We start from the raw sequence: 19,816 nt of genomic DNA on the forward strand, positions 1-19,816 counted from the left end.
TGATATAACAAGGAACATACATATTTTTGTAGGTAGAGACAGACAACCAAAAAGTATGTTAAAGAGTGATCAATGCTGTAGAGGAAAATACACCAGGAAACAGGAAAGAAGAATACCCTTAGCCACCCTACACTGGGGTGATGCTAGCGTTACAAAATGGAAACAGCGGCCGGGCACGGTGGCTCACACCTGTAATCTCAGCTCTTTGGGAGACTGAGGCAGGCAGATCATCTGAGTTCAGGAGTTCAAGATCAGCCTGACCAATACGGCGAAACTCTGTCTCTACTAAAAACATAAAAATTAGCTGGACGTGGTGGTACACACCTGTAATCCCAGTTACTCAGGAAGATGAGGCACAAAAATCACTTGAACCTGGGAGGCAGAGGTTGGAGTGAGCCGAGGTCGTGCCACTGCACTCCAGCCTGGGTGACAGAGCAAGACTCTGTCTCAAAAAAAGTAAAAATAAAAATAAAATGTAAACAGAGAATAAGACACCAAAAGAAAGAACGTGAACGATTAATTGTAACAAAAGCCTTTGTAAGCTGATACTTTCCTTCCTGGATCCTTGTACCTTACAAATGGAAAAAAACGGTGGGTAGGGGTAGCATCAAAATTATGGTGATGTTTTAAGATGGCTTTGGGTTTCAGATGTCTGACAGCCATACTCATGTACTTCAAGGAGAAAGCTCTAGCTCTGTAAGCGATCTGGGCAATGGTTTAATGTCTTTTTTTTTTTTTTTTTTCCCAGAGGATTTTTAAAGTACAGGAAAACGTGTGTGTTTATTTGGCTGCTCTGTGCCCGCACACGTGCAAACTGTGCTAACAGGTTTTTCCATGTTTTGCTGAATTTGCCAGCTTGCCATAAACAGGCTTCCATGTCTTAATTGTCTATAAATAGCACAAACACCCAAAAATGCAAATCAAGACAAGCTGTCCCTTCAACTGCTGCTGCCATGATGACAGTGAGCGACAACTGGCCAAATCAATACATGGAGACTGAAGCTGTCCGGCAGAGAGCACAGGGCCGACTGCTTTTGCCATAGCATTTAAAGAAACAAGAGGAAACAGCTCTCCACACAGGACAGACACGTCCCTTGTTCTTTGAATAAATGCTGCCAATGCCCAAAATACTTTCTCCATCACACTATCTATATGGAATTCAAGTTCCTTCCAATACCATGAGTAACGCCAGTGATAGACTATGTTTAGCCATAATGACCCATTAGCATTCTTTTTCCTCTAAAATGTTGAAATAATAACATTGAGTGTGCACTCACGAGGTGCCAGGCTCTGAGTTTGATCTCGTTTAGTTCTCATTGAAATCCGGTAAGATCAGTACCATATTCTCTCATTTTTCATAGATGAGGAAACTGAGTCATAGAAAGGCTAAGTAAGTTGTTCATGGTCACAGGTTATTTAGGAACTTTTCTCCAAACTTTCAAAAGTTAACTACTGCCACTATTACTAATGGGTTTCTGTTTGTTTGTTTTTCTTTTTTTTTGTTTGAGACAGGCTCTTGCTCTGACCAGACTGGAGTGCAGTGGCATAATGATGTTTCACTGCAGCCTCGACTTCCCGGGCTCAAGTGATTCTCGCACCTCAGCCTCTCCAGTAGCTGGGATTACAGGCATGAGCCACCACACCTGGCTAATTTTTTAATTTTTATTTTTTGTAGGGATGGGGTTTCACCATGTTGCCCAGACTGGTTCCGAACTCTGGGCTCAAGAGATCCTCTCAGGTCGGCCTCCCAAAGTGCTGGGATTACAGGTGTAAACCACTGTGCACAGCCCTACACATGCGACTTGTACAAAGTCAGAGCAGTGAGCAGGAAGAGAACAGAGACTTCAGTGAGTCTCCTGGCTGTTGCAACACCATATCCCTCCTCCATACCGTAATGTATCTACACCCACCAAGCTCCTAGATGTTGAAGGCAGGCCAGCTCAGAGCCGAAACAGCAGTAAAGAAAGAGAAGATGCAGACATGCGTCTTGATTTCAGTTCGAGCGTGCGTCTCTCCCCTGCAGCTGCACAGGCAGAAACCAGGGGCCTGAGTCTGAGGCAGTGTGTTTGGTTCCTGGCAGGTAATCTTTTGGGAGACCATCCCATACAATTAGTGTTACACTTCTCAAAAAGGAAGTGAGACTTTTATAGAAAAATCAATTCCATTTGGGAGAAAGGTCTAATAAAACTACAAAAGGATAATACAACAACAAATTAAATTCATCTGTCCAAACTGAAATCCCAAAGCCCTCTGGGCACACAGTTGCTTTTCTGAGCTGAAATTCAGCTCCAGCTAAGAAACAGGTCAACTTTTCTAAAAAGATTTCTTTTTCACAAGCCTTCAATAAAAATTCCTTTCCCTCACTTGTCATTTTCCAGATTTAATGGCTCCGTTGGCCTTCCTCTTATTTAGGCCATGAGCACTGACTGCATGTCTGCTACGGCTGGGACTCCAAGGGAGGCACCCTAGGGAACACAGATGACGGCAGCACAGCGACACCCTCAAGGAGCACACACGGGGAAGGCAAGATGATACCATCGCAGCCTTCACACAGAAAAGAACTTGGCCTCCATACCCCGTCTCATTTCTAGAAAACAACGATGCTGAGTCAGTAACATTTACCGAACAGCCTGCAGTGTGGAGGCAGGCACGAGGGGGCTCCATGCGGGGAAGAGCACCTTCAGAAGGGGGCATGCAAGCAACGTGCAGGCAGGAGACACTCCCACGCGCAAGGGCCAGCCTGGGGGCCTGCAGAAATGCCCATGCATCTGGGAGGAGGGAGAGAGGACAAGATACTTAAATGCTCCAAAATGAATAGAAGCATCCCAAGAACCTCCCCCAAAATGGGGCAGGGATTTACAAAAGACCAAACCGAGCATGCGCAGTTACCTGAGCATAGCGCCACCAGAGCGAGCTATCAAGGAAGAAACAGGGTCACTAGAAGCCTGAGCCTCTACTCCCAGCTCTGCAACTCATTCACCCTATCACCTTGGTGAAGGCTCTTAGCTTCTGTGAGCCACAAGAGAATCACGGGAAAACAGAAGATATGAAAACTGCTCTGCCTTTTTCACAGAACTGCTGAGGGAATAAAATCAGATAATGGATTTTTAAATTCTCTGTGAATTACGAAGCAAAATACAAACGTATGAAATCATTCTTACCATTAATAACAGCACTGTAAAATTAAGAGCAGAGTTAAGACCACAGCATTTTCCACCCCCCGACTCCCGAGAGAAATAGTGAGTCCAGCTGATGTATTTGGGCAACCCCAGTATCTAGGCTTTGAGAGCCTCAAACAGCTCAGGAACTCTGACAGTATCACTCCAGCCCAGTGCTCATTAAGTTCTCCAAGACAGCCACTGACATAAAATACTACAGCTTTTTCAGCTGGGCTTGAAGCCCTCCAAGCTCACAGCACAGCTAAACAATGAAGAAGAGGTTTTCTGCCACTAGGCTCAAAAGCTGGCTTTTGTAGATTCCCATAGAAAGAACATTCAAGGCCAGGCGTGGTGGCTCATGCCTGTAATCCCAGCAATTTGGGAAGCCGAGGCAGGAGGATCACCTGAGGTCAGAAGTTCAAGAACAGCCTGGCCAATATGGCAAAGCCCCGTCTGTACTAAAAATACAAAAATTAGCCGGGCATGCTGGCGGGCACCTGTAATCCCAGCTACTCGGGAGGCTGAGGCAGGAAAATCGCTTGAACTCAGGAGGCCGAGGTTGCAGTGAGCTGAGATCACGCCACTGCACTCCAGCCTGAGGGACAAGAGCGAAACTCCATCTCTAAGAAAAAAAAATAAAGAAAGAGCATTCTTTTTTGCTGATGTTTAATTTCCTGTGCTTAATACAGAGAAATCATACAACACTGAAATCCTGAAAAACATATCATAAAAAGCATTTAGTGACTGAAAAGACATTCAGTATAACCTGTAACAGTGAGTTCCCCTCCTCTTTCCAGCCAGCTCCACTAATGCTGTGACCCTTAACAATGCTTTCACTAACAGAGAAAATTTAATAGGACCGCTTACCCCTCTCAGCTGACAGCTAAACCAGTGCTTCTCCCTGGGCTCACTAAAGATTACCTTTACCTAAAACCAGGCTGCAATGACCCTGTAGATGTTGACTAACAATTTCAAAATTCCCATATTCTTTGTCCACTCCTAAGGAAGATGAACTGAAGCCAGGTGTCTCCAAGTCAGAACTAACAGAGGCCTTAAACATCAATGGCCCATCCCCTTCTTTGACAACCAGGGGATCTAAAGCTGAGATTATGGAAGAAAACAGCCTGCTTAGGAACAAAGCGGAAACCAAAGCCTAGTCACTTAACCTCTGGTCCAGAAATCCTGTGACAATCCAGCACCCATATAGGATGAGTCTCCCTAACCAGAAACTCCGAAATCCACAACTTTTTGAGTGCCGACGTGACGCTCAAAGAAATGTTCATTGGAGCAGCTCAGATTCTGGATTTTTGAATTCAGGATGCTCAACCAGCAAGTGCAATACAAATATTCAAAAATCCAAAAATGCAAAAACATCTGAGACACTTCTGATTCCAAGCAGTTTGGATGAGGGATATTCAACCTGCATTTTTTTTTTTTTTCCTCTAATGAAGGAAATTAAAAATGAGGACCGACCAACTACTCGGGAGGCTGAGGCAGGAGAATGGCGTGAACCCGGGAGGCGGAGCTTGCAGTGAGCTGAGATCCGGCCATTGCACTCCAGCCTGGGCAGCAGAGCGAGACTCCGTCTCAAAAAAAAAAAAAAAAAAAAAATGAGGACCGAGCAAAGTCATTCAATCCATACTAAAGTCATTCAATAGTTTAATTAGTACCCATTTAAAGTTAAGTGCTACCCACAGATATTTAAAAGGATGAACACATACATGCCTATAATCCCAGAACTTTGGAAGGCCGAGACGCGAGGATCACCTGATGTCAGGAGTTCAAGACCAGCACGGCTAGCATGGTGAAACTCCATCTCTACTAAAAATGCAAAAATTAGCCAGGCATGGTGGCGCACACCTGTTATCCCAGCTACTCGGGGGGCTGAAGCACGAGAATCGCTTGAACCTGGGGGGAGCACGTTGCAGTGAGCCGAGATCACACCACTGTACTCCAGCCTGGATGACAAAGCAAGACTCTGTCTCAAAAAAAAAAAAAAAAAAAAAAAAAAGAAAATTAATTTAAATTGTGTTTTCACATGGAGCCCATGTTCACAGAACACAAGCCCTGCTCTGTGCTCCAAGGGCACACAGGGTGCCCCTTTATCTTAATACTCACCATATTCCATGGCAGCCATTGGCACATGTCTGTCCATCACACTAGACTTCCTGTGCATGAGGCAGGGATCATATATTATTACATTTCTGTCCCCAATGTCTGGCCTAGAAGACACTCAGTAAATGATTACTGAACTAAGTCAGTTACTGAGACATGTTAAACTTGTATTAACAAAAATGTCTGGCCTAGAAGACACTCCGTAAATGATTACTGAACTAAGTCAGTTACTAAGACATGTTAAACTTGTATTAACAAAATTGATTCAATAAGTTTGCCAATGCAGCGTTCATACCACACAGCTTAAATCTCAACCTGCGGATTTATCTTGTGTTCTGCTAGATTATCACCTATTAACATTCAGGAGGCACCTAGTATGTGCTAGGCATTACTAATTGCTGGGGACCTAGCAGTGACAAAACAACATTCCTTGTTCGAAGAGGAGTTCTAATAGAAAGAGGAATAGAAGGAACAGGCTAGATTGATGAGAGAGCTAAGAAAAGGACAGGCTGCCATGGGAAGCACCTGGTCTTGTCTGGATGGTACATAGTTAACGAAGTCTGAGTGCTTCATATGGCATAAGATCATCTCCTCCAAAGAAGCAAATGAAGCTTTGATTCCCCAGTACCGGAAGTCACCATAAAGATGCACACAGCCACATGCTTAGTGTAGGAAGTGAAACCAACCAACCAAACAAAGCTCCAACTTCCAGAGGCAACAGTCCAATTATGAAATCCTCTGGCTACGTTCAATTGAAATTCAAGGTATTCAAGAGGCTAATATTTAAGTGATAAATTAACCCAACCACTTAAAACTAAACTAGTCTTTGGTTCAAGGGGTAAGGGTATATACTACCTTTACAAATTTATTAGCTCTTAATATTTACATTTAAACATGATGATGATGGTGTAATAATAACTTTACTGAGTAGTTACTATGTGTTAGGCACCAAACTAAGCACTTTACACACACATTTGCACAATCCTGTGAGATGATAATGACTCCTTGTCATCCCATTTCATAGCTGAAAGTCAGGTTTATATAAGCTTAAAAACTTGCCCCAGATGACACAGCTAGTTAGCAAGACGCAGGCAGCCTGACTCCATAGGCCTTGTTTAAAGAAGGAATATTTATAAACTGTCCAGCACAGCAGCGGTACAAACAAGAGTTCAATAAATGCCTAAAGAGTACTTCATACCCAAAATTGTTTCCCGCCAATCAAACTACACTTACTCTGGTTCTGCATAACCAACTGTCAAATCATTGTTCCATGAAGAAAAGGTGGAATGGGTAGAGATCAGAATAGAGTGAATAACTGGTAAATATACTTCATGGCAGGTAGTAACAGGAGGTGGCATTTAGGCTATTTCCACATTTGTTTGCATAACACTTTTTTTCACAGTTCTAAAGCACAAGAACCATTCTAAGCTGGTGAAAGCATAAGGCATGTCTATGATCCAGGACTCCAATTCACTGTGGATCAGTGGATCTCAACCTTTATGGTATATCAGTTTTTAACAGCACTATAGCTGCCCAGGCTCCATTCCTGCAGATTCTATTTCAACTGGTCTGGAGTAAGCACGCATGCTTTTTTCACAGCCCCCCAGATGCAGCTAGGTTTGCAAACCACTATCCAAGATGTTCTCACACTTCCGCTCAGTTCAACACACACTCACTGAGATTCTAAGCACTACGAATTGGGCTAAGTTAACAAGTCAGGCTCGACTCCCTAATAATATTGGCAAAGAAACCAATATCAGAGATTTATTCCAGTCCAAACCAAATAAATTGCCGGGTGAAAAAAATGCCCAGGCAAAGTTTGCCACACAAAACAACTTCCTGTATCTTCCCGGTCCGTAGCCTAGAGACTGACTCTGAGCCATGAGAATTCAGAATCAGGGGAAAATGCCAGTCTGAGGCATCTGCCACACTCCTAACACACCCCCAAAAGCGCCCAGCTACATTTCACATCCACTGTCCTAACAGGGGTCGAAATAGGGACGAGCAGTGCAATACAGAAAACAGAGCCTGCTGGGTGCCAAAAGGCTGAGGAATTCCAGTCCTAGCCCTGCTACCAATCGGTCTGGTCACTTCTCTCTGGTCCTGGTGTGGCCAACAGTTACGCGAGAGGGTGAGGCATAAAAACACAGATGTCAGGCAAGCTCCAGCATCCAAAATACATAGAAATTAAAAAGCATTAAGGTGATATCAAGGAATATATGCCATCAACCAGAAAAGTAACTGAAGTATTCCTTTTCCCATTCATAAGAAATCAAATGTGGAAGCAGAAAATTGAGCAATCAGCCTACCAAGTTGACTGGGGCAACAGAATACACTCACGTATTCTGTTCAAAACAGCGGGGGTGACAGGCCAAAAGGAGAATGGCAGAGCGTCCCTCTCTCCTCTGTCCACCCATGCCACCAGCACGTGAGTGCGTCCACACGCAGCGCCCAGTCTCCTGTTCCACTGACGCCAGCGTCCACTCACCGCAAGCCTACTAAGTGCCACATCTGCTATGATGCTCCCTCATCTCATCACCATAGACATCCCTGCTGGAGGTGAGTATGTGACAGATGAAAATCACGGAGGCCTAGGGAGGTTGAGACCTGCATTCCCACTGCGGTGAGGGCGTGCTTGAGAGGGACCCCACGGCTGGGCTCTCCATGCTGCTCTCCTCAGTAACCACTCCCAGAGCAGAGCAGCGAGGGGGAATTTTCTTCCTCTCACTATTTTCAGCCCCTTGGCTGACCCAGCATTCCCCAGAAAGCTATCAAGTCCTGGAAGCTCTGAGGCCACAAAGCCATAAACGCAGGGGACACACAGCCCATCTGTCTCTAACGGGTCTTTTACTTGTCATGCTGGTCATTTCTAAGAGCAGATGGGTTAAGAAAGACGTGGCAGGTTACCACGAAATGACCCCTCCACTCCTCCCTGGGGGAAGGCTGACTAGCGAGCAGTCAGGCCGGCTTTCTCCCCCCACTCCCTGCATTCCTGTCCCTAAGGAACCACAGACAATTCCACCAAATATAGGCAGGAGACAGCCACCTCCTTCCTACAGCTGGAGGGGGGAAGGGTCCTCTCGGGCCTTTCTAACTGCATGAAAACCAAACTGTGAGCCGTACTGACCCGGGCCTCACTCATGTTGCAGGCATGTACAACACAGGTGCCCAGTGGTATCATCAGGCAGAACTATGAATGTGCTTTCCATCGTTTTCATACAGTGATTCCAGAACCGCTATTCACACAGCTCCACTTCTCACACATATGACGGGCTTCATGGATTACACAGCATTTTCACCAAGCCCCTCATCCGCTCCTCCCAGCAGCCTTGTGTGATCCCTTCAGTATGCTTCCTCATCTCCATTTCTTAAGAAATGGAGTTTCTGAGGTTATGAAACCAAAACTTTCCCAAGAACATCCAGCTGGTGTTAGAACCAGGATATGAGGGCTTCTGATTCTACAACCAGTATTTGTGCCACTATTCCACATGGGCCCCTCCAGGGATTTCTGCCTGATCTTAAAATGCAGACAGCAAATCCGTCTCTCTAGAGTTCTGGGGTTCCCTATAGACAAGAAGTAAAACTTCTAACAGAAAGCTTATACTTATTTGGAAGGCTACCTGGGATATTCCTTTTAAGTTAGTTTGTTCATGTTTTGGAAACATTGTTCCAATGACAATGCGGGGCATCAAGTGTAGAAAGGATTCCATGATGAGGCAGAGAAACAATTCGGCGGCTCTTACAATAGTTCAAATGAGGCATGAGGCGCAACCAGAAAGGACAGAGGGAAAATGCATTGGAAAGAAATGCAAAATGAAGTCCACTCAGACCCAGGATGGAAAAAAGGGGATTAAGCATGATAGTGGTTTCTAGTTTGAAAGACTGATGAACAACGATGTCATTAACTACTGCAGAGTGGTATCTGGGGCCTGGGTGCACCAGTTTGTTTAACCATTCACCTGCTGAGCAGTTTCCAGGCTGTTTCCAGTTTCTAGCCTTTATAAATAATGCTGCTATGAACAGATACATAAAGGCTTTTGTGTGAACATAAGTCTTCATTTCTCTGGGATAACTGCCCATGAATGTGACTGCTGCATCCTATGGCAATTGCACATTTAGTTTTTTCAGAAACTGTCAGCTGTTTTCCAGAATGGCTGTACCATCTTCCATTCCCACCAGCCAAGTGTGAGTGATCCCATTTCCTTGCATCCTCACCAGCATTGGTCTTGTTACTACCTTTTATTTTAGGCATTCTGATAGGTGTATAGTGATGTGGCTTTAGTGTGCATTTTTCTGATGGCTCATGATGTTGAACATCTTTTCCTGTGCTTATATGTTATCTGAAATGCCTCTTCAGGTCTTTTATTCATTTTCAAAGTAGATGATTTGGTTTCACTGCTGAATTTTGATAGTTCTTTATATATTATAGATATGAGTCCTTTATCAGACATCTGGTTTGCAAATAGTTTCTCCCAGTCTCTAGCTCCTCTTTTCATCTTTATTTTGCACTGTACATTTTAGTCCATGATCCATTTTGAGTTAATTTTTGTACGAGGTATAAGGTTTAGATCAGAGTTCAGGTTTTTTTCCTATGAATAATCAGGTAGCCATTAACTTTTTTTAAGAGACAAGGTCTCACTCTGTCACCCAGGCTGGAATGCAATGACAAGAACAGAGCTCACTGCAGCTTTGACTCCTGGGCTCAAGTTATCCTCCTGCCTCAGCCTCCTGGAGTAGCTGGGACCACAGGCAGGTGCCACCACGACCAGTTAATTTTTTTAGTTCTTGTAGAGACAGGGTCTTGAGCCATGTTCCCAGGCTGGTGTGGAACTCCTAGGCTAAAGTCATCATCCCACTTATATGGGGCCAGGCAGTGGCACATGACTGTAATCACACTTTGGGAGAATGAAGCAGGAGAATCACTTGAACCCAGGAATTCCAGACCAGCCTGAGCAACAGAGGGAGGCCCTGTCTCTGCAAAAAATTTTAAACATTAGCTGGGCATGGTGTTGTACACCTGTGGTCCCAGCTACTTGGGATGCTGAGGTGGGAGGATCTCTCGAGCCTATGAGGCTGAGGCTGTAGTGAGCCATGACTGCACCACTACATTCCAGCCTGGGAGAAAGTGAGACACTGTCTCCAAAAAAAAAAAAAAAAAACAAAAGAAAAGAAACAAACAAACAAAAAATGTTAGAGTATCACCCATATTAGACAGGTATTGTCTTTTTGAAAATTTAATTACAGTTATATAATAGACATGTAAAATGTCCACTTTGAAAGCTTGAAAAATATATAACTCTAAGTATTCTTACCTTAAAATTCTGATTCCTGCCTAAGATATCGCATACTGTTTACATAAGTATCACAATGCCTGGAGAACAACTAAAAATGTGTACGAGGGAGAAAAATGAGCATGTATGCCTATTAATTAAGGTATATTTCCCCCTCATTACACAAAAAGTCATCACGGCAAACCCCTGTGACTGTATCTAAAGCAAGCCTACAGTTTTACTTCTCTGTATACTAAAATGCAAGGCTAAAATTCAAATACTAAACATTTCCTGAAGCCAAGGGTAGTTTACTTAAAATAAATGCCCAGGGTCTATATCAAAAATATGAAAAAGCTAGCTACTTAGCCATTGTAATCTAAGTTCAGCTTTTTCTTTTTTAATTGACACATAATTGTGCACTCTACATATGTATGGAGTACACATAGTGATGTTATAATACATGTAATGTATGTGATCAGCGTAATTAGCATATCCACCATCTCAAACATTTATCATTTCTTTGTGTTGGTAACGTTCAATACCCTTCCTCTGATTATCTGGAACTATATATTGTTTTTGTTTGTTTGTTTTTTTGAGACAAAGTCTTGCTCTGTTGCCCAGGCTGGAGTGCAGTGGTGTGATCTCAGCTTACTGCAACATCTGCTTCCCAGGTTCAAGCTATTCTCCTGCCTCCGCCTCCCTGGTAGCTGGGGTTACAGGCACCCACCACTATGCCCGGCTAATTTTTGTATTTTTAGTAGAGATGGGGTTTCACCACATTGGCCAGGCTGCTCTCAAACTCCTGACTTCAGGTGATCCACCCACCTCAGCCTCCCAAAGTGCTAGGATTACATACATGAGCCATGGTGCCCAGCCTGAAACTATATATTCTTGTTAACTATAGTCGTCCTATGTTATAAAACACTAGAACTTACTCCTATCCAGCTATAATTTTGCATCCTTTAACAAATTTCTCCCTATCTCCCTCTTCCCCCACCCTTCCAACGCTCTAGGATCCTCTGTCTACTTTCAACTTCCATGAGATCCACTCCTTTTGCCTTCCACATAAGAGAACATATGCTGTGTAACTTTCTGTCCCTGGCTTATTTCACATAATATCTTCCAGTTCCATCCACATTGTTGAGAATAACAGGACTTCATCCTGTGTTATGGCTGAATAGTACTCCACTGTGTATAAAGACCACATTTTCTCTATCCATCATCTGCTGTTGGACACCGAGGCTGATTCCATACCTTGGCTATGGTGAACAGTGCTGCAGGAAACACAGAGGCGTGGATGCCCCTCCAACACTGATTTCCTTTTCTTTGGGTATCTACACTGTAGTGGGACTGCTGGATCACTCTGTAATTTCATTTGCAGTTTTCTGAGGGACTTCCATACTGTTTGCCACAGTGGGTGCCCTAGCTTACTCTTACTCTTTTTCATTTTTCTCTTTGAGACAGAGTCTCACTGTTGCCCAAGCTGGAGTACAGTGGTGCAATCTCGGCTTGCTCACTGTAGCATCCGCCTCCCGGGTTCCAGTGGTTCTCATGCCTCGGCCTCCTGAGTAGCGGGGATTACAGGCGCCTGCCACTGCACCTGGCAAATTTTTGTATTTTTTAGTAGAGATGCGGTTTCACCACGTTGGCCAGGCTGGTCTTGAACTCCTGGCCTCAAGTGATCCCCCCACCTCAGTCGCCCAACAGTGCTGGGATTACAGGTGTGATCCACCATGCCCAGATAATTTTTGTGTTTTTAGTAGAGACGGGGTTTCACCATGTTGGCCAAGCTGGTTTCAAACTCCTGACATCAGGTGATCTGCCCGTCTTGGCCTCCCAAAGTGCTGGGATGTCCCGCGTGCACCCCGCGCCCAGCCAGCTGCTCTAGTTTACACCCCCCTACACCCTGTAAGAGCTCCCTTGTCTCCATATCCTTGCCAGCACTTGTTATTTTTTGTCTTTTTGATAATACCCATCCTAATCGGTGAGATGATACCTCACTGCGGTTTTGATTTGCATTTCTCTGATTATAAGTGATACTGAACATTTTTTTCACATATTTTTTGGCCATTTGTATGTCTTCTTTCAAGAAATGTCTGTTCGGTTGGGTGTGGTGACACAAACCTGTAAGCCCAGCACTCAGAACGCTAAGGCAGGAGGATAGCTTGAGCCTAGACCAGCCTAGGCAGCATAGCAAAACCCTAGCTCAAAAAAAAAAAAAAAAAAAAAAAAAAAAGAAAGAAAGAAATATCTGTGTCTGTTCAGCTTTTTTACCTCCAAAAATTAAGAGCCCATTTTGGAATCGGATGACCTGCCTGATTCAGTGTTTGGTTCTACTCTGCTACTTCCTATGTGACTTTGGGAAGTTCCCTTAGCCACTTTGAGCTCAACTTCCTCAACATTAACCAGGAATAAGTACCACCTGCCTCTGCTGGTTAACGCTGAGGACTGAAAGGAGAACCTCCACAACGCCACTTGACGATGCTGCCTGGCGGAAGCCCCTCAATGCGGGACTGGCAGGATCATCTGAAGCTAAGTACAACTTTCCTTTCCACTGTCCCAGGCTCACTCTGCATGCGATTAGAAAGGAATAGCGAATAAAGGAAACCAAAATAATTGCTTAATTTTTAATAAGAAATTATTAAAAAGTGGGGGTGGTGGCAAAATAGGAGGGAGAGGAGGGGAAGGAAAAGCAGCCAGTCACAAGTTCTAGTCCAGGGCTCATCCCCGGCCTCCTCACTCAGGCAATCACCAGTCCCCACCTCCTGGGGAGGGGTACTTTCTCCGCTGGCTTCACCTACAGGGAAGGCACTGCCACAGGTGTTCAGAAACCAGGAACACCTTGAAATGGGCAATGTGCTTTGGGTAGGAGACCTACAATTTCCCCAAAGAAACCACGGCACAAAAGTGACCCACATAGGAGGAACCAACGGCTGTAAATACTTGGTGGCAAAAACTGATGTCATACCTTCTGTACAGGAGACACACACCCAAATAAAATTTGCCAAAATAGCAGAGAAAAAAATTCAGCAGACATCCAGTGCCATTCTGTTACTGAAATATGTATATCCCAAAGCCAGGGACCTCTCTGGAACACTGTCTTTATTTCCACATTTCATGGAAGATGTTTGAGTGCACTCACGTGTGTCTCAAGAAACCTCCAGTCCCTGCTCTAAACCCTGTGACTTCTCAGCAAAACCCAAAAACAAGTATCAGTTTTCCTTCCAAATGGGAAATTTCCTGACCTAGCGAAACCAGCATCAAATCCACTTATTATGAGAGAGCTGATTACAGGCAAAGCCCTCTAGTCCAGGATGACTCCCCTCCTGCAGGAGCGGGAAGGATGGGCATAGCACTGGCCTTCCAGACCACATCTCCAGGCAGTTTGAAACCATGGCTGCTCAGGTGAGCCATGATAAAAATCAAAACCAAGTATCTCTGGAAAGTGTACATGTCAAGACCCAGACCTCGGACCAGACTCAGCAGAAATGGATGTTGCAAGGTTTGTTCAGAGACCTCCTCTCCATACCCCCTCTCCCCGGGACCTCCCTCCTTGCATTAGCGGTCCAGGGCCAATGGACCGCTCCCTTACCTCTAGCCCAGTGCATTTTCAGGAACAGCTCCCAGACTGTACCAGACCCTGAAATGTATTCGCTGAATGCACTATTTCTTGAAATGATCATAAATCACCTGATTATAGCAACAATTGTTTTAAAAGTGTTCTCTCTCTCTCAGGAATCATGCCATGAGTTTGAGCAAGCAGCTTTGCTTCTTCTACTGCAATTCTATCATTTGCAAAATGTTAACAATTACTGTGTTCACCCATAGCATTGTTGTAAAAAGCCTTAAGACCCACTTCATGTAGCCTGCCTGGAGCACAGACCCTGTCACATGGTAAATGCCCACTGAAGGAGAGTTATCTGTAGCTATTATTACCTGCCCCTCCAGCGAACAAAAGGAGTCGATCAAGTCTCATCGTATCACCCTGAAAGGATGTCCATGTAGACTGCGCAGTGGGAGTAGGGGAACTCAATGTTTATCAGGTACTATTTTGTTTTTTACAAAGTGTACATATATATTTGTAGGTACACTGGAAAAGATCTGGAAGGAAATACACCCAATGTTAATAGTGACTATCCCAAAGACACATTCATCCAAACACACAACAGAAAAACACTCACTATCTTTCTGTCTTCCATATCATTTGAACTATTTTCAATAAGCATCTATGGCTTTTGTAAAGTTTTTGAAAGCAATTTATTGCATTTTTTTCTGGAGAAACAAGCAGGAGCACGAAAAAGGTGGAAACAGAAGGTAAAATGGAATGGGACTCAATGGAATTGAGTCCCAGCCAGGCTCAGCAGGCTCACGAACCACGCACCTCTCACTACAACTCAACACCAGCTCTCTCTTCTCTTGGTCCAATGGCCCAAGACTTAGAGATAAAATGTTTATTGTGATCACATCAATCACACCAAGGAGCTTGGAACCTCCCTTTCAAACTCCTCTGGTTCTGTGTACCTGCCCAGGGCTGTTAGCTTTCCTCCTGTGTCTTTGGCTGGCCTGTAATCCCCTAGTGGTGGAAATGCATCCTGACACTTAGCCATCATCCCCACAACACTCAGCACCGCATAAAGACCAGGGCAGTGATGCCCACTCGGACTGCGATTCTACTTATAAAGCAAAGGACCAGGGGCCAGATGCGACTTGTCTTTGGTAACTCACCAGCTGTTGCTTGAACCAGAACAAAGCCAGGTCTCCTGGTGCCCAGAAAAGAGCTAGTGCCTGTCCCGCTAGAAACGTGGTGAAAATGTTTTGCTTGCTGTGAAAAGACACACTACTGGAGAAGTTGGGTGCAACTTCTCATGGAGCCACTCAGCCCAGATCACCAGGAAACAGGGCTGCCGGATGAGACACTAAGCCCTGATCACCAGGAAACTGGACTGCCGGAAGAGACACTAAGCCCATCCACTGGAAAGGAAATCTGGCTGGGCAGTAGAAGGAAATTCACACAGGTTACCCCAGCCCAACGGCAGCAACAACATGAAGAAAACAAAAAATAACTGACTGGAAAGCCATAGCCTGCCTAGCAAATTCAAAACAGAGCCACAATCCTAGCAGTACATATCACTGCAACACAGAGCTTCAGTCAGTGTGTGCACACTTTAAGTAGAAATGTAAAATGTCCATGTTTTTGGAACAAAGGGCTATTTTTATGTGTGTGTGTGATGTCAGAAGAAACTGTTGGCAAGGTAATAGAAATAGGCGCCCTTACACATTGACAGTGAGATAACAGTATGGCCCTAACAGAAGGGAATCGAGCAACACCCATCAACATTTAAAATGTGCTGAACCCTGGATCCCACAATTCCATTTCTAGTAATGCATCCTATGAACATATTGACGCAAATATGGAAGAATTACGTACAACTCAGCATTGATTAATCCTAACGGTTGGGAATAACCTAAATATTTACCAGTGGGGAACTGATGGAGAACACTGTTTATCTTATGCCAACATCTGTGTTTTAAAAAGAAGATACATAGGCTGGGTGCAGTCGCTCACACATGTAATCCCAGCACCTTGAGAGGCTGAGGCAGGTGGATCAAGAAGCCAAGATATCCAGACCATCCTGGCCAACACGGTGAAACCCCGTCTCTACTAAAATTACAAAAATAATCTGGGCATAGTGGCGCACGCCTGTAGTCCCAGCTACTCAGGAGGTTGAGGCAGGAGAATCGCTTGAACCCAGGAGGTGGAGGTTGCAGTGAGCTGAGATCACGACAGCCTGGTGACAGAGCAAGACTCCATCTTGGAAAAACAAACAAGCAAACAAACAAACAAAACTGGCAACAGTGGTCACAGAGCAGTGATGGGAGTAGGACTGCCTTTCACTCTCCAGGACCTTTTGAATGTCGCTCATATTACATACTCAAAATATATGACTACAGTAAATATTTTCAGAGTAACTATGAAAAACTGGGGAAATAATAATATCTAACACACAGGACTGCTGCATAATTAAAGGATGAAAAACATTAATCACTATCAGAGTTCAAAGGAAGAAAGATTAATTCTAGCTTGGATGTCAGAGTGGGGATCATGTAAAGGAAGTGAGTATTTCAAGTCTTGAAGGATGGAGAAGATTTAAAGAGGCAGAAGTGTGGAGATGATGTCCCAGATGGAGATAAGAACATAGGCAAAGACGATGTCCCAGACGGAAATAAGAACACAGGTGAAGACGATGTCCCAGATGGAGATAAGAACATAGGCAAAGAAGATGAAGAGATGAGAAGGTATAAATTCTAAATGCAGCTCTCAGGCTGGGCTTCAGAACAGCGCTTAGGCAACAAGTTGGAATGCAAGGCTGATGGCGGGAATGGAAACACTGAAACCCAACTTGCAAATCACGCCCAGATCATGAGCCTTGAATGCCAAGCCAGGGAACCCGTCCTTGATCTTAACAACAAAAAATCACTGGGCTGGGCGTGTGGCTCACGCCTGTAATCCAGTGCTTTGAGAGGCTGAGGTGAGAGGACTGCTTGAGGCCAGGAGTTTGAAACCACTCTGGACAACACAGCAAGACTCTGACCTTACAAAAAATTTAAAAATTAGCTAGGCAGGATAGCACACCTGTAATCCCAGCTACTCAGGAGGCTGAGGCGGGAGGATCACTTGAGCCCAGGAATTTAGGGTTACCGTGAGCTGTGATTCTGTTGCTGCATTCCAGTCTGAGCAACAGAGCAAGGGCATGTCTCAAAAATAAAATAAAACGAAATAAAATCACTAAAAGTTTGTATAGACATAAAGTATAAAATCATACCATATATGATTTAATCCAGATATATAATATAAATCAAAGGGGAAAAGAGAAATTAGGAAGCTATTAAAAGAAGACAAGACTCAACTAAGACACGAGCAAAGGCCCTGGGCTCACAGCGCTATCTTTATATAAAGGAATAAACTACCACATTTATTTTCATGGCATCACCAACTTAGATACAGGCTACAGTATTCTGGAACCATCTCTGTATCCGTCAAATCAGATGGCCATAATACCATAGGCAAATACCATAAAAAACACCATAGGCTGTGTGGTTTAAACATTAGTTTATTTCTCACAGCTCTGGAGGCTGGAAGTCCAAGATCAAGGTGTCGGCCAACTCAGTTCTGGGAAAGGGACCTCTTCCTGGCTTGCAGATAGCCACCTTTCTTCTTGTTTCCTCACACCAGGGCAGTGGGAGCTCTCTGCTTTCTCTTTTTTTTTTTTTTTTTTTTTGAGACAGAGTCTCACTCTGTCACCAGGCTGGAGTGCAGTGACACAATCTCAGCTCACTGCAACATCCGACACCCTGGTTCAAGCAACTCTCCTGACTCCGCCTCCCGAGTAGCTGGGATTACAGGCACTTGCCACCACACCCAACTAATTTTTGTATTTTTAGTAGAAACGGTTTCAGGATGGTCTCAATCTCCTGACGTCGTGAGCTGCCCACCTCGGCCTCCCAAAGTGCTGGGATTACAGGTGTGAGCCACCACACCCGGCCTGGTTTCTCTACTTCTAAGGGCACTAATCCTGTCAGACCAGGGCCCACGCTCATGACCTCATCTAACCCTAATCACCTCTCAAAGGTCCTATCCCCTAATACCATCACACTAGCAGTTAGGGCTCCAGTACAAGAATCTGGAGGAGATATAAACATTCAGTTTATAACAATGTCTTTTCAATCCTGTTGAAAAAAACAACCAAATGAGTAGGCAAAGAAGTACCTTATATGTAAACAAGTCAGAACTTTTCATATTTCTGCGAACACATTAAGGTCAATTTAAAATGTCTGATAACAAGTGTCAGAAGCAGAGATAAATGAAAGTTAGTTACTCTGCATTTTAGGCCCACCTTGAGTTGTCTTCCAATGACATTGTGGCACAAAGAACACTGCTTTCTATTCCTGGTTTTGCCACCAAAGAAGCTGGAACATTTCCCTGTATTTCTGTTTATCTTGAAAATCACTGGGCTGACCTAGCAGACCTCCAAGGTCCCTTCCATTCACAAATTCCACAAATAACTTCCTACCAACAGAGGCTACACAAATAAACTACACTGACGAAGGGGAAAGCTAACACTAGCAAACAATGAGATGCACACAAGACAAGACGTATAGAGAAGTGGATCAACCACAAACTGGTGGACGATGAGCCGGCGGGGGATAAAAACACATTCCCTAAGGATGGACAGACAGGAAATGGCGCTGAGGTAGTATTGTTGAAGATTTCCTATTTTACAACTTCAAGATAAATGGCCCAATTGTTTATATTCATTCTGATTAAATGTGAACGTGAAAACTTCCTCCAGGGGACACAGACATCTAAAAAGTTCCCAATGTATCCAATTTGTCATTTGATATTTTTACTGACAAGAAAAATGAGGGACTGAATATACAAACAGAACATGCCTGATCATATGTATAAAGACAGAACTCAGACCACAACCTGTAGCTGCCCACCCAGGAAACCAATCCCCTATCTACAGTAAACAGCTAGGAGGCCAGCCAGGCTAGCACATGAGACAGGAAGCCAGACTGCTCTCTCTCCACAACCCAGAAACTAAACCACGATTCTGTCCGTGGCCAGGACTTGACTCAAAACTGACAGCCACCCTAATTTTGGCCCCTATTTCCATTTAGGATAATTCAAAGAAAGCCAAATACGCCCCTAACGAATCACATAGGACACCCCACTTCTGCACAGCCACCTCCAGCCCCCACAACAGCCTCCACTGAGAGCCATTCTTTTCCATCCTGAAGCTTCCCCACTCCTCATCTGCCACTCACTTGCATGTCAGTCTCTGCCACACGCAAGTGATGGTGCCGACTCCCTTGCCACAGCAGCTCTGAGAAAGTCATCTCTGCCTGTCTCATGTGGGCGGCCTTCCTTTATTTCCCCCAAAGAATAAGTCTTAAATGAGGGGCTTCTCTCTATATGGCCCAGCTACACAATTCAGAAGCCCAGCATGGCAATTCCAAGCCTGGAAAGACCCTACACCCCTCAGGTCTTCTTTCCACAAAACACAACTTCCTTGAGTTCTTCAGTCACTCCCCACTAACCGGGGAAGGAACCATGTGTTATGGAAAGATCAAGGGCTTTGAAGTCAAACTTCTGAGTTCATCAAGTACTTCATCTTTCCACTTAAATTACATGGCCCTGCCCAGGCGTGGTGGCTCACACCTGTAATCCCAGCACTTTGGGAGGCCGAGTTGGGCGGATCACCCAAGGTT

General features: G+C 44.5%; 1 protein-coding gene across 7 annotated transcripts in view; it reads right to left on the reverse strand.

Annotated features, from left to right (window-relative positions):
- Nucleotides 1–19,816, reverse strand: part of LOC139355304 (SH3 domain and tetratricopeptide repeat-containing protein 1-like) — a 52,574-nt gene that overhangs the window by 20,361 nt on the left and 12,397 nt on the right. The window contains exon 1 of one of the 7 annotated variants that reach the window (XM_071090479.1): nucleotides 5,277–10,391. The exons of the other annotated variants lie outside the window; for them this stretch is intronic. The gene's annotated coding sequence lies outside the window, so the exon portion shown is untranslated. Of the gene's footprint in view, nucleotides 1–5,276; nucleotides 10,392–19,816 lie in introns of those variants that run through there. 7 annotated transcript variants of the gene reach the window in all.

This window comes from Macaca nemestrina, unplaced genomic scaffold, assembly GCF_043159975.1.
Source record: "Macaca nemestrina isolate mMacNem1 unplaced genomic scaffold, mMacNem.hap1 Scaffold_95, whole genome shotgun sequence".
In the NCBI taxonomy this organism is placed as follows: domain Eukaryota; kingdom Metazoa; phylum Chordata; class Mammalia; order Primates; family Cercopithecidae; genus Macaca; species Macaca nemestrina.